This window comes from Stegodyphus dumicola, chromosome 10, assembly GCF_044657685.1.
Source record: "Stegodyphus dumicola isolate Sdum_Otavi_A_Nest chromosome 10, ASM4465768v1".
Taxonomy (NCBI): domain Eukaryota; kingdom Metazoa; phylum Arthropoda; class Arachnida; order Araneae; family Eresidae; genus Stegodyphus; species Stegodyphus dumicola.
In genome coordinates this window covers 64,642,999-64,660,058 of record NC_140777.1, presented here as the reverse complement: position 1 = coordinate 64,660,058, position 17,060 = coordinate 64,642,999, and the positions used below count along the sequence as shown (strand labels likewise).

The window sequence follows — 17,060 nt, the reverse complement described above, 5'->3', positions numbered from 1 at the left end:
AACAATTTAATTAATTGTAACAAATTGCCTCAGGCTCTTTTATAAGTATTAGTTTATGTTTTATAAAAATTTAGCAAATTTTTGATTAAGAAACATATTTTTAAGGCAAGCAGTGTAATTAATAAAACATTTGTATTTTAAGTGTGCAAGACAGTCTGTCTGAAATTGTAGCTTTTAAATACTTTTAGTCCAAAGTAGCATTAGCCCAAACATCTAATGATTGTCTGTAAATGAAAAAAATTGCCCGTTTGGACCTAATTTTTATCCTATAAAATCTGAGATTGTTTTCATTATTTATTTGAGGGGTACTGAACCCAAGGTTTGCATAACTTTTCAACCACAAGGTTTGTGCTTACATTATTTTCTTATTTTTTATAAAAAGTTTTAGAAAAGTATTTAAAATAAATGGATCTTATATCGAGTTAAAGAAAGTGCTTACAGATTGTATTTTTTAAATAAGCTAATTATCTTTAAGATAAATGCTATTATTTTTTTATGATGACAATAATAGGAAAATAAGGGGAATAAAGTCTCCTGAATATTTCTTTTTGCAGAGTTATTTATATTAAAATAAATTTCATAATCCTTAATTTTATTTGCATGAATTTCACATATTTCATAAAAAAACAGATGCATATTTGTATCCTATAAAATAATTTGTTAAAATTCTACAGGATATTTGAGTGGGCTTCCCAGACACTGTTATTTCATAAAATAACAAGCAAATATTTATATTGTATACATCAATGCCTTTAAAGATTACGTTATTTCATGTAATTGTAAGATACCTGTTTAAGTATTTATTCCATGCTAAAAGAAATTATTTGTAAATTAGGTGATATTAATTTCTTTAAAAGTAATTCATGGGTTCAGTGCAAATTGCATTTTATTTTATAGAAGAAATTTTGTTTCACAAACTTTTTGCATACACAAAGCTTTCGGTCGAAGGCTTCTTAGTATTTTTCGGTTTCGGCACGAAAATCGCCTACAGGTCGGCAGATAGTGTGGCTGGATACGAGGTTTTTATTTATGAACCTCGCGCTGTAACATCTTTCTCTATTGATTGCTATTTCCCTACTGCCAGTTGCCGCATTCATTCGAAACCATTTCGTATTTATCAAAATCTGACAAGAATATTCTGCGTGTCGTGATTTGGAAAGCCATCTTTCAATACGAAATAATCCGTAGATACACCTAGAAGATTAAAGGTGCCATTTAGTTGTTGAGTTATCGATGAAATGGTTTCATTTCATGGTTCTTGGACTATAGTTTAAGCCTAATTTTCTATCACGAATGAGGCCCACCAGCGGCCGAGCGGTGGAGTCACCGAACGCTGGTAGTCGGTCCGAGGTTCGAATCCCAGGAACGGGCTGGGCGTTTTCGTGGTTTTCCCCATGTGTAACGTGTATACAAGCCAGTTTCCCTTAGAAAGTGCTCCACAAAGGCACAGGCAGATAGCCCTTGAGGCTTTGTCATAATCACACACAATCATGAATGATGCCTTTTCTTTGTCAAAATTTTATTGCAAATTTTTCATCTCTGGCAATTTCTAAATAGATAGATTCGATGCACTTTTAAAAAGTTTAAAAAGTATACCAGTATTTCAGTGGTAAATTAAAATTTAGAGCTATCTAAATTTATGTGCAGTCATAATTCACTTGCATTTAGAAGTATCTAAATTTATGTGATGTCAATTTATGATTTAAATGGTTGTGTGTGCCAAGTTTGGTGCTTTTATGCATGTACTGTCACTGTGGTTTATTATGGTCTCGGTAATAAAATTGTACCTATTTTTGTTTATTATAGGAATGCGAAGCGCCCAAGAAGAGGATGTGAGCAAACAAGCCCTGTGGATGTGGAGGCTGAGAGGTAAGATACCAATTTTTTCTCTTGGCTTCTTTTTTTTGTTATTGTTGCTTCTTTGTCTTTGAGTATGGTAGTAAAGTCATGCTGCGATAATGATGTTAATGTCACACTGCGACTTTTGTATAACTTCACAAAGTGACATAAATTTAATTGCTTTAAAGCAGCGGTTCTCAACCTTTTGACTAACACATACCATCTAAACAAAAATTTAAAAACCTTAGTACAACCAGTATAATTATTGTACATTTTATAATACTTATTCAGTTTCTCAATATAAATAGAAAAAATAAACGTTTTGCCATTTGCACAAGCTATTGGCTATCTGTATTAAATAGGCACACATAAAAAATATTAATTAAGAGTTGGTTACCATTTTAATTATCAAAATTTAAGTTATATACTTAAATTTAGTGTAAAATTTGGGCCTGTTTAAGAGAGATCAATTTCTTTGTCTGGCCTTATTTCACTTAGCTTTAAGTGTGATCCACTTTTAATTTTATTCTGTATTTATTTTTCAAATAAAACATGGAAGAAAATCCTTGTTCACACAAATAGGTTGTGCGAAAAGGCAATAAAAATTTAGCTTTATTTGAAATGCCTTTAAATTCTTTTTTTCGGTGTAGCCAAAAGTTGTTATTTATGAAATCTTCAGTGGAAGTGCAATCACAGGAATTTTCTAACAATTGTTCTTTTTTTCTTCATAGAATTTTTGAACTTTGTTTCTTTGCCTACCACCTATTTTTTATCTTGTGTACCACCTGTTGAGAATTGCTGCTTTAAAGATCTGTGTGGGTGTCGCACAGTGTTACATTAGTTTAATCAGTATAATGTCGCAATAGCAGTATTTCAGACATCTCCTCCAGTAAAACTGATAACAGCAGAAAAGCGTTTTATTGATCCAGTAAGAAGTTACTCTTCCAGTTATTAAAATCTTACTGGAATCTTTGGAATTTTTTAATTATTGAATATAGTCATCACAATCATATCAGATTTCCTCAGTGATTATTGTTATATCTCATTGTATTGAAATTATATAACAGATGCGTTTATGATTCATTTACATTTTTATGTAAAACTTTGCTCTCATAAATTGCTATAAAACTATATGCTCATAGTTTTTGTGTATCACTTTTGTGTACTTGCGTGTATTGCTATAAAACATATGCTAATAGTTTTTGTGCAAATAAAACTTACATTTCTTCATTCAAATATTTAGTATAGCCAATAACTACAGTGAGCATAGTTATGTTAATGAAATTAAGCATATAAAACAATTTGTTTTCCAATAAATGTAAGAAAGTTTTAAATAGCAAATTTTCTAGTGTATAAGACGCACTTTTTTTCTTTGAAAATAAGTCGGGAAAAAAAGGAGGTGCATCTTGTATGTCGATACTCAGTTTTTGATTGCATTAATTTCTGGAAATTTCCTCTTTTTTTGGTGTTATGTGATTTTTTTCTTGTTTCCTTGCGATGTGTGGGAATATTACAGTTACGGAGAGCTTAGTAAATGTGCATCTGGCATGAAAACTGCAATTTTTGCGAACGACTTTTAAGTGTGGGAAATTTCAACTGTTTGGTGTTTCTTAAGTTTGTTGGCAAATTATGGTTCAAAAACAACGTTGAAATTGCTGTAACAAAGCATGCAAGCTGGATGCAGGCTTCAAATTTTGAGGTTACACCATCAAGAAGAAGGGGAAGGCCTAACATTTGGAAAGTTTGTGAATGGGTCAAAGCATCTTGGGATGCTGTGAAAACAGAGGCAGAGGTTAAATCATGTATGAAGTGTGGCATTATTAATACACTGGATGGTACAGAGGACAATCTGTTGTATGAGGACTCGAATGCTGATTTAGGAGAGGTTTCAAGTGACTTTTCATTTAGCTATGGTGATGAGTGTTTAGGTTTTGATGAAGAAAATTAAAAGCTCTTCCCCAGATGAATTGTGGGTATAAAGTATTACTTTGTATTTATATTTAAAATACTGTAAATTCATTATAATGAAATGTGTATAAAAAAAGGGGGATGTGCCTTATGCGCCTGCAAATACGGTAATAAAGATATAAAAATATCCATTCACTTAAGAGAAACTTAAATTCATTTCCTGCAAAAATTTTAAAAGATCCTTTTAATATATTTAATGCAGCCTTTTCTTAATTAATAAGAAGTTAATATTGTTAATAACATATTTTATTTATATCGGCAATTCTGTCAATGTATACATGTTTTTCGAATGGCCTTTCATCGAATTTTACAAAATATGACTCGTATTCATAATATAAGTTTACAATGTCTCCTTCAGCCTCATGAAATTAAACAAAATATGCATTATTATTATAAAAAATTATAATGCTATTATATGCATTGAGATGAGCAGTGACTGGCAAGAGTTTTAAAGCTATTTATTAAATTTTAAATTACTTTAAAATTGAAAGAAAGCTCCAAATTTTTAAATAGGTACTAAACATTTTGATGATTGTTTGATTTACTATTTTGAAGCTTTATTATTTATCATTTATACTTTTATTATTTTTGAAACTCGGACGCTTCCAAACATATGAATTTATAATACTTACAATTCAGTAAAAACAAATACAAACTTAAAATTTTAGATTCTAAGCTTTCAAGACAGCTTCTGTACACAAAAGTACTCGCTGTTATACACTCATGTCCATAAATTAAGGATAATGCAAAATCAGGCAAAGGAAAAGTTAGAAGCAAAACAAATTTGACATATTTGTAAAGCTTATTTATTAAACAAAAGGTAAAGAGCAAAAACAGATGCTATATGTTTGATATTATTAAAAAAATTAGCGATTTTTTTTCTCCCTGGAGCAAATTACCAAAAAAAAAAAAAAAAAACTTACTTACAAAAAACCAATATTACATGGTTGGTTTGATTGTTAATACATTGTATGTCTCCCAGACGATGCAATACAGTCCGTACAACGCCTAGGCATCTGAGTATCAAATTATCGATCTGATCTTGGGGGGATATTACATCACTCAAAAAGCAATGCACTCCGAAGTTCCGGTAGACATGTAGAAGGAGGTTGACGGGCTGCAACTCGTCGGCCAAGCATGTCCCACACGTGTTCTACTGGTTCAAGTCTGGTGAGAATGCTGGCCAGTCTGTACGGGTGATATCCTCCGATTGAAGGCATTCGCTTACGATATTTGCACAGTGAGGACTGGCGTTGTCATCCATAAACAAATTGTGTGCCCATGGCACCCCGAAACAAATTTACATGTTGTTCCAGAATGACGTCCCGATAGATATGGCTTGTCATGATTCCAATTTGAACATGAAGGTCAGTTCTTGAACCCAGAATAATTCCACCCCAAACAAGCACTCCTACACCACCGTAACGGTGTCGTTCAATGATGCTTTCTTGGTGGTAACGAATACCTGGAGCTCTCCATATGAAAGTCCGGCGAGAATCAGACTGCAAGCTAAACCTGGACTCGTCGGAAAACATCACACAAGCCCACTGTTGAAATGTCCACAGTGCATGCTCTCTACTCCAGGCTAACCGCAGGCGACAGTGAGTTGCAGTAAGTGGAACGCATCTGACAGGTCTACGAACATATAAACCAATCTGCCCTAAGCGTCTGTACATGGTCTGCCTTGAAATTGTCGTACCAGTGGCTGAAGAGAGCTGATGAGGCAGGTCTCAGGCTGTGCTCCACCTGTTTGTTTTGGCAGTAACTGCCAAATACCGGTCCTTATTCGGCGCTGTAACTCTGGGGCTACCTGTGCTGTAACGTCTACTCACATTACCATCATCTGGGAATCGTTGCCAAAGCCTGGAGATGACACTCTGGGCAATTCCAAGTTTGTCTGATACTTCCAGTTGGGTACGCCCACATTCCAGACGGCCGATAATTCTACCACGTAAAAAATCATCCAAATGCATCCTTTGTCGGTTATTGCACTGAAATGCTTATAAAGCCCCTGCGAACTATTTGGTTATTGCACTGAAATGCTTATAAAGTGCCTGCGAACAATTTTACTTCTTTGCCTGTATTCGTTATATATCACTTTCTTACATTCTCGTCATTGTGAAGTACCATCGGTGTCATCTGGTTACTTCCTAAAATTTGCATATGATTCTTGAAGATGTGTGTAGTGATGTTACAGGTGATATTTTAGTATATTTTAGAGTTCGATTTCCGCGTGACTCTGAATTATCCTTAATTTATGGACATGAGTGTAGTAGCAACTTTGTTGCAGCATATTTTGGGTGCCCCCATGCTGCACAGACACTATACATTTACCACCCACCAACCTTTTTGAGATTAACTGTTATAGTAGCACCTTTCTTTTCAATTGTTGCAGGGAGATGAGTTTGCACTATCTCTAAAAAATACATTAAATGGAAAATTTACTTGTGAATTTTTAATTATAATTACTGCATATTTAAACAGAAAGTCAATTAATTAAAAACCATAACATTTTTGCGATGCAACTATCACACGGAGGACGAGTCCAAGGATTTTCAAGTTCTCTTTCCCTACGATCAGCTTCTTGAAAGAACTTTTCGGCTTCCAGCATATTTTGGGTGCCCCCATGATGCACAGACACTATGCATTTACAACCCCCGAACCTTTTTCGAGATTCGAACCCGAGTGCTTTGGTACGGCAGTCGGCCTGATCGAGCGGTAAAATATAATGCAAAAGAACAAAGCTTTACTTAATTCAGCTCAATTACTGACAAATGGATAGATAACAAACTAAGTAACAATACATCATAAAAATTAAATAGCAGAACAAATGAGGATTAAACATCATTTTAAGAATAAAAAAAAGTTAGACATTTTAAATAACATTTTAAACATTTGCGATCAGATAAAACTGCTATTTTATGTTGTCTTCTAATTCATTTAAAGTCTTCTTGACATAACAGGTTCATACACTAAATATATTACTCTTCCTTCATGCATTGGGATATCTTTCCAGATGCTAATATCTACCTGCTTTATTTCTTCTGGGATGGTCACATATGCATTTAGTAGCACTATGCACTATTCATGGAAGTCTGGTCTTATTTTATTCGATTTTTTGAATAATTAAGATTTGACTCAGGCTGAGAGCTACGGGTGCTGGGTGTGACTTAATTTGGCAGATTTCATATTATACGTAATGTAAGTTATCAAGATATTTTGTAAATGATGATGTACATAAAAATATATTTATAAATGTTGACTTATGTAAAATAACCTATGATAACTTCAGGGATTTAAATGCCCCCCTTTTTTTTTCACTTACCCAACTGTACTCTTCGGCTAGCGTGTCCGACATCACTTCAAAATATTTGTTACGATTACTATTAATATGTTTACGTTAGTCTCCTTTAACATTAATATGTTTCAATTCATTGACCTAAATAAATAAATATATAAATAAAAATTGACTTTAATCTATAAATGCATAACCAAGAAGATTTCTTATTCTATCATTTAAGAAAATTATTTCAACTTCACAGAACACTCAAGAAATCTAACTTTCCTCAAAATAAAATGCAAATGTAATGGAAACTTATTTATAAAATCATAACGTTTTCATTGCTTTGAGTTCCATATTTGTATTTTAGTACATTTTATGCAGTTAGTTTTTATATAAAGAAAATAAGATAATACTGAAATAGAAAATTTCATTTAAGCAAAAACGTAACAGAAATTACTTTATAAAATGAAAATGTGTGCAAAAAGTAAACAAAATAAAAATTAAAAAAAAAAAAAAAACTATTAGGAATAATGTAAAATATTATTTTACAATACCACAGGAGCTATGTTGTTGAGAAACATTCTCTCTAAAAATTGAAGTTCTAATTCAGTTTTTAATTGGAATATATTTAATTCTGAATTTTTCGGTTGATTGCACAGTTAGGAGTTTTCAGCAACTCCACCTTTTCTTGCAATATTTGTAATCTACTTGATAAAGAATTTAAATTTTTTAAGATTAGATGTTGAAGTTCTGCGGAAGAGAAAAGGTCAGGGTATTACATATTTAATTCAGAAGTCAAACAACAAAAATCAGCGTTATATTTACAAAATTTTCACAGTGACTGTTTACTGTGAAAATTTTGTAAATATAACGCTGATTTTTGTTGTTTGACTTCTGAATTAGTATTTATTCGGCGTGTTATTGTGTCTTTATTACATAATTATTCTAAAAACCTGAAAACAGAACACTTTTAAAAAATTGACTATTGGCAAATTCAGAAAGTTACTGTTAAAAAATTTCCAGCTGCGGTAAGATAGATTTCCCACAAAGCAGGTTTAGGATTTGCTAGATTTGGCGAGAAATCACCCATTTGGCAACATCTTTCAGCGAAATTGGCAATATGCCGTAGACGGATGGAGAACCATTTAGAACGAGTTCTTACTGGTTTGACTTAGAATGTTCTCGAATGCATGCTAAAAGCTATATAAACCCTGCCTGTATGCGGAGTAGCAGTAGTATCTCGAGTCTATCGAGTTGATTTTCAGTCTAGTATTGAGTTGATTGGGGAGTGCGTAGAGAGAGTCTCTTAATGTATCGCGAGTTAGTGCATCATCGAGTCTTATCTTGGAGTGTGTTGAGCTCCAAGAACGATTGAACTGAGTCAGAAGCTGTATTCTAGTGCTTATTGTGGAGTGCATCGCGAGTTGTAGCGTCGAGAATCTCGACAGTACGTCGAGTTCTGAGAAGACTGAACCTAGTCGGGAGCTGTACTCTAGCACTTTGCTGTGAAGCTGTCTTCACTGTTATAGCCTAAAGGCTCTGTTGCTGATTGTTTCAATGTGCTTGTCGCAGTTTTTGGACGACTGTAAACATGTTTTTGGAGATGTCCTGAATAATACTGGCAAATACATTGTGTGTTTATTAAGTGTCATCGTTAATCACTCCAAATTGCATGAACCTGTACAGGAATGCAACAGTACGAAACCTTTATTGGGTCTTTCTGATGAGCCTGCTTTTGGAGTATTAGTCCTCAGATTTGCAGTGAGGACTAGCTAAAACAGATGCAGAAAATTCTGGTTGAAAATATTTTCCTTGTGTGCACTCTGGTAGCAATGGCAAGCACAGCTCTGCTAGCTTTTTTACTATAGTACTACTTTTTTACTGTTTTTTACTTGTTTACTTTTTTTACTCATCTGAAGAATCGGAGAATTTAAATCGCTGGTGTTTTTTTTTTTTTTTTTTTTTTTTTTTTGTTGTTTCCGCACCAAATTCTGCACTTTTCGATGTCTGAAAACTTCATAGCCAACTTTAACTTTTCTATGCCTTTTTCACTGAAAATTTTAAATTTCCGTTATCACTCATAAACAATAATTTAACATAAAGCAAAAAGAATGAATTAAATAATCGTTTAATGTTAGATTAAACATCTAAATGTTCTAGCAGCATTTATTTGCTCATGTATAATTATCGAAATATTTGATGTAAAATTAAATTAACAGTCATGGCTACATTATTTTATAAAATTCTGCAAATTTCAGATATTTTGCAATAATTTATTCAATAAATAAATCAAATAGAATTTTTATGGTTTCGAATTGTAGGATTATACTATTTCATTATTTTTCCACTGCAAAATTAAGGTGACCGAATAGATTTTGAGAGCATCAAATTTGTATAAAAAAAAATGCAGTTAAATGTTAAAGCAAATATATATTATATCCTGATATGATTGTTAATTTTTGAATTTTTTAATACATGCATTCCTATTTTTAAACAACTAGTCTGGTAATTAAAATAATGTTAAGATTCAAAAACCAAACTACCAACTCGTACTAATAATTTATGGATAAAAGTACTAAAAATGGAGATGTTACTATATTTTAAAAATATTTTGGTACTGATGTCATTCATAACAGCATTTTCCATGTTCTATTCAGCTTTCTAAATTATACAGTGAGAAAAATGAGCAACAAGAACACATAATTATAGAAAATATCATACTTGTCGATGCAAAAATTTAGAGAACCCGGTGAAATTGCCAAAGTTCTCAATAATCTGGGGCTTGATGTGATGCAATCATTTTGTTCAGTTTGATTCATTTTTTCATATTACATATGTCATTTATCCATATCAGCCCAAAACCAAGAATTTGGCACCGTTTGTACACCTTCATCAAATTCAGCAATGTAAAAGAAACTCTTGAAAAGCTAAAATAATTATTTTAGGTATTTTAGGTAAATTTAAAATAGATCAAGTCTTAAAATAAATAAAAAAGCACTATTTCATTCAAAATATTTCAGGTTCAAAGCATAAGTTTAGAGAAGAACAATTTACAAATAGATTTGAGTTTTAATACAATTTATTCCTGTGTTCTTATTAAATACGCATTACTGTTCTTTTTTAATCGATACAGATTTAAGTTTTGGTAGAGGGATAATTTTTTTTTACTTTGGTGTAATAAAGGCGTTTCTTCGAAAACATAAATTGGAAGAAATATTCTTGATGAATACTTACAAAATAATCTCTCTCTCTATTTATTTATTTATTTATTTTTAAATCTTAAATGATCATAAACAGCGTTTTCGTTAAAAATGCTATCTGTAAAATTTTCTTTAGTAAACACCAGCAAAATGGAAACTGCCCTAACATAATTAGAATTTTATTTATTTTATTAATGTATGTATAATGATGTATCTAAGTATGAAATCAATTAAAAATCAGCTTGCCATTTAAAAAAAAGCCTTGCTTTTATCAATTAACCCAAGTACATTTAGAAACAAATTTAATTGGTTTAATTATTCAGAGACTACTTTTAAGGAATGACTATATAGAAAATATTTCATATGAAATAAAGTTGCAACACTTAACTAATAGGATCACGTTCATTATTCTTTGCAGAACTTTATTGACATAGCTAATTTTATCTGCATATACATGTTTATGAATTAAATGTATATTCAACTGAGTAAAAGGAAATAATTATTTAATTTAAATTTTGTATATTTTGCTCTTTAAACAACCTGTTATTAGTAGTATATTCTGAGGCAGGAAAGTGATGTTCTATTTTTATTGCATTGCATGATTATTTTCGTGTTATTTAAAAAAACATTAGCAAGCCTTGTGAAAACATAATCGAGTATATTTAGTTATCAATTAAATAAATTACATCATCAATTAAATAAATTACACAGACATCAGAAGTATGCAACCTGATAATGTAATGAAAGTATGTAGCATTTATGAAAAATTGTGGCTCGAATTGAAAGAACAGGAAATTTCTACAAATATTCTCATATTTAGAGTTGATTTTGGACTGACATCACTTTCATGAATTATTAGTTTTTTCTTCTTGATTGGTATGATGTCTCTTTCATCACTTGAGTATTCGTGATACGATTCTGCTTCAATAGATGATAAATTAGGGGAGATCTCACATCGACTAGACTTCATGATGAAATCCATAATTAACAATTGCCTGTTGTTTTTTTGTCCCCCTAAATCTTTTTAAACATCCGTATATAGATTTAAACACTTACTAAGCTCCCCTTGGAATCGGAGATTTCATTCGACATTTGTGTCATATTGTAAAAAATGATTACCTAATTTTCTTCCCAATTCAAGTCCTACACTGATGACTTTAGCTGTGAATGCAGCTGGTTCAGATTGGTCTTCATCATGTTTATTTGTTTCATGAATCATGTTAACTAACTCATCCTCATTTAGTTCTTCATCAACCATTATTCCTTTAATATATGCTTGAGCTAAATCCTCAAAACCTTCTCCTACTACAGTTTGAGCCAATTTAGTGATCTGAGAATATTCACACTCTAATGGTAATCTATCATTCTCATCTTTAGCAACATCCAGCGTATTGCTTTCCAGCATGCGTTGAGCATTGATTGTTTAATCTGAGTATATGACAGTCCAACACAATCTAAGATTGTAAATTTCTTCCAAGCATCCATAAGAGTAAGATTCATTATTCTCCATTTTTTCTAAAATATACCTAAAGGTTTGTTTGATATACACAATGTTGTAAAAGCCAGAAAATATTACTTGATTCAATGGCTGTAATAAAGAAGTTGTATTTTTTGGGCAAAAAGACTATTTCTACTTTTTTGTGTTGTAAATTTTGAAGATGACCAGGTGCATTATCTATTAAAAGAAGAGTCTTAAAAGGCAATCCTTTTTTACCTAAATAATTTTTGACATCTGGGACAAACATGGTAAGAAATCATTCATTGAACCTTATGGCAGTGACCCGTGCTTTCCTGTTAGGCATCCAATAAAAGGGAAGGTTATTTATATTTGTTCCTTTAAATGAACATGGTGTTTTTGATTTGTTAATAACCAATGGTTTCATTATATAATTGCCTGAAGCATTGCAACAGAAAAAAATTGTATGACTTTTCACTACCTTATGACCACTAGCTGATTTGCAAGGTACAGTCAAAAGTCGTTAATTCGGACACCTATAATCCGGAATGATCTATAATCCGGACCTCAAAGCTAAAAACTTTCTGCGCATGTGCCGCGTTAGCACATGCGCACAGGCGTTTTACGCGAGCGCGTAAGAACTTGACTACTGCGCATATGCGTGTGAGCAAGCGCAGAATACGTTTTCGCCTGCGCGTTTAATGTATAACGGACGGTGTAGGCTAAAATTATCTAATTATCTATTTCAGTTAATGTTAATGATTGCGTTGTTCCTTAATCTTCGAATAGTATCCCGCTTATTATTTTTTGCAGACTGTAAGAGCAATTTTATAAAAGTAAACTTGAACTTTCGATTATGTCAAATAGAATTTCCGATGCTGGAACTTCCAAAGGATCTACAAAACGAAAGTATGTTTCAATGTCCAACAAACAAAAAGTGAAATTGCTGAAAAAAATGGATAAAGACATGAAGAATGTGACAGAGAGGTTAGTGAAAACGAAAAAATTTCCATTGACCAGTTAGTCGGTATTCTCGGCACAGCAATTAACGGGACTTGAACAGCAGAACTCTTTAACTGAAAAGAAATTATGTCTGTTTATAGAATTAAAGAGAAAGTATTAGTATCACATAAAATGAAGCAACTTAAACAACTTACATTGAAAGAAATGTTTAATAAAGTAAACAAATAAATATTAAGCTTTTTTTTTGTAAATTTTGATACCCTTTAGATCATAATTGTTCTTTATTTCATAAATTACGGTTTCATATTTTTAATTTTAGAATTTCTGCATGCCATCTTACGAGATTTAAACTGATGATCTATAATCCGGAAAAATCGATAATCCGGAATCGCCGAAGTCCCGACGAGTCCGGATTAACGACTTTTGACTGTATTTTTTTTTTTTTTTTCAGAACAACGTAGACACGTCAGCATTGAAGATCTGATCAGAAATGTAGGAGATCGTGGCAATTGATTTCAGCAAATTTTGCTGGATATTGTTGTTACATTCGAATCAGCAGATGCACTTTCTCCTTTCAATCTTAGATTATGTAAAGAATGCCTTTGTTTAAATATTATTAAATCTCTCAAACCAACCATGACTTGTGGAAAAAGATACCTTTTTTTCATCTGACAAAGTCGATAGTGACCGATTCTTAAGTGCTTTATAAATTTTTAAAGCCTTGTTTCTAATAGCATCAGTATCAATTGGAATCCATTTTAAATTTTCGTCTTCTACCCATATCTAATTCTTTTTCTAGTAGAGTCTTCATTTTTTTTTTTAATTGTCCTTATTGTGGCTTCATTCATGGAGTAAAATTTAGCAACATTTGTTACTCCTTCTCTATTACATAGATGATCTAATATTTTAATTTTTGCTTCTAATTTCATTTTTGATTTTTTTTTAAAAATCGTTTTGGCATTATAATACTTTAAAAAATTTACATAAATTATAAAAAATGCCACAAAAACTATAAATGTTGAAAACTTGCTAGTAAACATTCAGATATGTAGATAAAAATGATGTAATCCTTGCTGCTAAAATACTGATACTGCATTAGTTCGCGTGAACCATATAATTTAAAATTTTACTGTTATGAAATACATATACATACTATTGAGATTCTCCTAACACGGGGAATCCCCATCCTTGTTGTTGCCACCAGTGTTACCAAAGAAATGAGATTAAAAAATGACTTCAAATGTATGTATTTGCATTTATGCAGCAAATACTATTTTACTAAGTTTTTGAAATCTGTTAATTTTTAAACTGTGTAAAACTGAAATCATGTAAAACAGGTAAGTACTGTATAAATCGAGGGATAGGTGTATTTCCACGAGATGTTAATACATCAGAACTTTAAATGTCTGTACATATATACTTGAAGATGAAATCCTGCAAAGTTGACAAATGTTTTTAGGAAAATGAAAATTAAAATGGAAATACAAATTTAAATTTCAATAAATTTGACTTTCTTATCGTCAAGACTGCACTTGCATTGTTTTAGAGTGGAATTCATACAGAAAAGCTTCTAATTTCAAAATTGTCGTGTAGTTTTTGTAGTAAAATATATTCCTGTTTCTAACTTTTCCAGGTCTAATAAAGAATACTGCTTTAACATATGGTTAAATAAAATGAAAAGGCATGATCTTTTGTAGTATTTGTAACAATTTGTCTGTCATGTTACCACAAGTTTTTGTTGGTGTTAATTGTTTTTTATTTTCATTTTTTACTCAGAATTGCAGAATTCCAGGTCTTTAAATTTCTAAAAGATAAGCAACAAAGCATAGTATTTAAGAAAAATTTTTATTATTTGCACTTCAAATGCCGCATATGTCAACTAAGTTTAAAGTTGTATATTTTAATACAGAATTAAAAAGAATTAACACCAACGTGCTGCTAATTTGTGTGTGTCCAGTGAATTAGAGGAAAGACCATTCTTAATGCCCATCAACCATGATTTACCAACAATGCGAGAAACAGGCCATCTTTGGAAATCAGAATTTATTTTAGCAACATAAACGTTATTTATACTAGATTTGCATTTGCTGTCATGTAAGTTTTTGATGGGCTTCTGAAACAAAAGAAAATATTTGTTGGTGGTATGATGAAACAAAATATTTGATACTAATACTCTCCGACTGTCATCTAAAATCACACAATCGTTTCCTTTGTTGAAACAATTTATTGTGAATAGGTTTTCTTTTCCTTTTTTATTTGGACATCTGCAGCTTCATTTAGAGTATGCCCTTCCTCGATGAACTAATGTTCAGTTGTAGTGGGTTCCTGGGCATAGCCTTATCCCAGTGTAGTAAGTTAATACTTTTACGAATGTTAAAGAAATAATGTTGCTGAAGTTCGTAAAAATAAAAATTCGAAGAGCAGTTATGGCAGTGAAATGAAATGAAAGCAATTGTGACATTATAATCAGTAGTAATGGCAGAGTTTGCAGCAAATATAAGATGATGAGTTTTGAAGTTAAAACCTAGAGCTAGTTGGAGTGTGAGCAGCAGAGGCAATCGGGGGCGGAGAGAGAAGAAAAAGCCCTTTTCTTCTTTTTTCTTCCCCCTTTCCTCGAGTATTCAAGGCTGAATGGTTCAGTAGTCAGGTGGTAGGCGGGAGCTTGTTGAACTTCTGTTGGCTGGCAGAGGAGTAATCCTATTGGGTGAAGTGTGATTTACAGTGTGCTACGGGGAAGGCCTAGGCTGTTTTCAATCCATACTCCTTTAGAAGGGTACAAAGACACACATCATTTCCAGGTTCCTGGGTTGTACCTTATCCTGTGTATAGCACGTGAAATACACTGGTGTGCAAAAATTAAGGACGAAGTCGAAAAATTAGCATATCAGCTGAACGAAGAGGCAGAGCGGACAGAAAGACCAATCCCGAGATTAAGTAAGGTGATCTACGGTAGCACTTGCGCAGATATGCAGGTAGACATAATGGGGGAGTGTCTGAGTTGTATAAAGCATGTTCTCGGTGAAAGATCAGTATTTCTGGCAAAGAGATTGCACACCGTATAGCAGTTAAAATCACACTGAGTTGCTGCCTCGGCGAGAAATGGCGAATAATCAATCTGTTAGATGACATCTGGATGCTTTTACCCGAGGTCATTGGGAAGTTGGAGGAAGGCCGCCGTGTGACAAGTGTGGCTGCAGAGATCGGAATTGCTCACAGCATCGTTTCACGACTTTGGAGACAATTTAAAACTACAGGAACAGCTATCCGGGGGTTTAGTAGTGGTTTTAATTTTCCCAATTTTTGGTGCTAAGCTAGGCAATTAGGTATATTACAATAATTAGTTAAAGAATAATTAATTAGTTTTTTGGGTCTTTTTTAAACTGGTGTAAAGGCCCTTATTTTCGTGAGCCCGTCGTAATCGCAAAAATCAAAGCTTTGCGAAATACTTTTTTTTTCCCCCAACTTTACTTAAGTACTTTTAAAATTTTTCAAATTTCTGTTCTGTTCATATAAAATTCGTGAAATTTTCAACTCGCGAAATCACCGATATATTCATTTTTGTGAAAATTACGGCCTGCAAAAATAAGGGCCTTTACAGTAATTAAACGTTTATCAAAAACCTTTATTGTATGTCTCTGAGGATGGTTTTAGGCCTTTTCCTGTGTTCTTCGGATTTGATATGATTTAAAATTGGTATTGTGGACTTGTTTGCCCTGGTTATATCATTGTAGAATTTTTGACTGGAGGAACAACTTTTGGTTGTGGTGGTGTAGGTAAATTTTGACTTGAAGTGCTTCGTTGATTTACAGTGTTAACTGCATTCTGGACATAATTAGTATCGTTTTCAGGGTCCAGAGGACGAAATATATTTTTCATGGCAATGAAATTTGATGCATCTCTAAGAATTACAGTTTTTTAAAATCTGTTTTACACGGGAACCGATTGTCCGATTTTGATGCGGTTTCCTGCATTCAATAGCAATTTCATGCTCCACAAATTTTATATCTGCATCTCAAATAGGATGCAAGTTGTAGGAAAATGCTTTTGAAAGCAGCAAGCCGCATCAAAATCACACGACTCGAAAGTTAATGATCCATTTTGATGCGTTTTGCTGCTTTCAACTGCAAATGCATGCCCCATCATTTTGATATAAGTTTTATGTCTGTATCTCAATTAGGGCGTAATTTCGCCGGGTTGTCTGTCTATACCAGGGTTTCTTAAACTGGAGTCGCTGGACTTGCAGCAGGGGGTTGCCTAGAATTTTAGCAGTTTTGATATTTCTTTAATTTATTATAATACTTTTACAATTACCAAATATTTTTACATAATACAATACATCTTAAAATAGATA

At 32.5% G+C, this 17,060-nt stretch overlaps 1 protein-coding gene and 1 long non-coding RNA gene across 20 annotated transcripts in view; one reads left to right on the top strand and one right to left on the bottom strand.

Annotated features, from left to right (window-relative positions):
• LOC146994990 (uncharacterized) overlaps window positions 1-17,060 on the top strand; it is a 192,803-nt gene that overhangs the window by 62,514 nt on the left and 113,229 nt on the right. For 5 of the 11 annotated variants that reach the window (XM_085825024.1, XM_085825022.1, XM_085825023.1 and 2 more), the window contains one exon: window positions 1,807-1,869. The exons of the other annotated variants lie outside the window; for them this stretch is intronic. The gene's annotated coding sequence lies outside the window, so the exon portion shown is untranslated. The remainder of the gene's footprint in view (window positions 1-1,806; window positions 1,870-17,060) is intronic. 11 annotated transcript variants of the gene reach the window in all.
• The window catches only part of LOC146994992 (uncharacterized), a 104,509-nt gene that overhangs the window by 51,293 nt on the left and 36,156 nt on the right, over window positions 1-17,060 (bottom strand). Inside the window, exons 1-2 of one of the 9 annotated variants that reach the window (XR_015043440.1) lie at window positions 13,863-14,161; window positions 9,812-10,017 (exon numbers count right to left, since the gene is read on the bottom strand). The exons of 6 other annotated variants lie outside the window; for them this stretch is intronic. This is a non-coding gene — a long non-coding RNA (uncharacterized LOC146994992). Of the gene's footprint in view, window positions 1-9,811; window positions 10,018-13,862; window positions 14,162-17,060 lie in introns of those variants that run through there. 2 more of the 9 variants (XR_015043432.1, XR_015043433.1) reach the window with 2 other exon arrangements.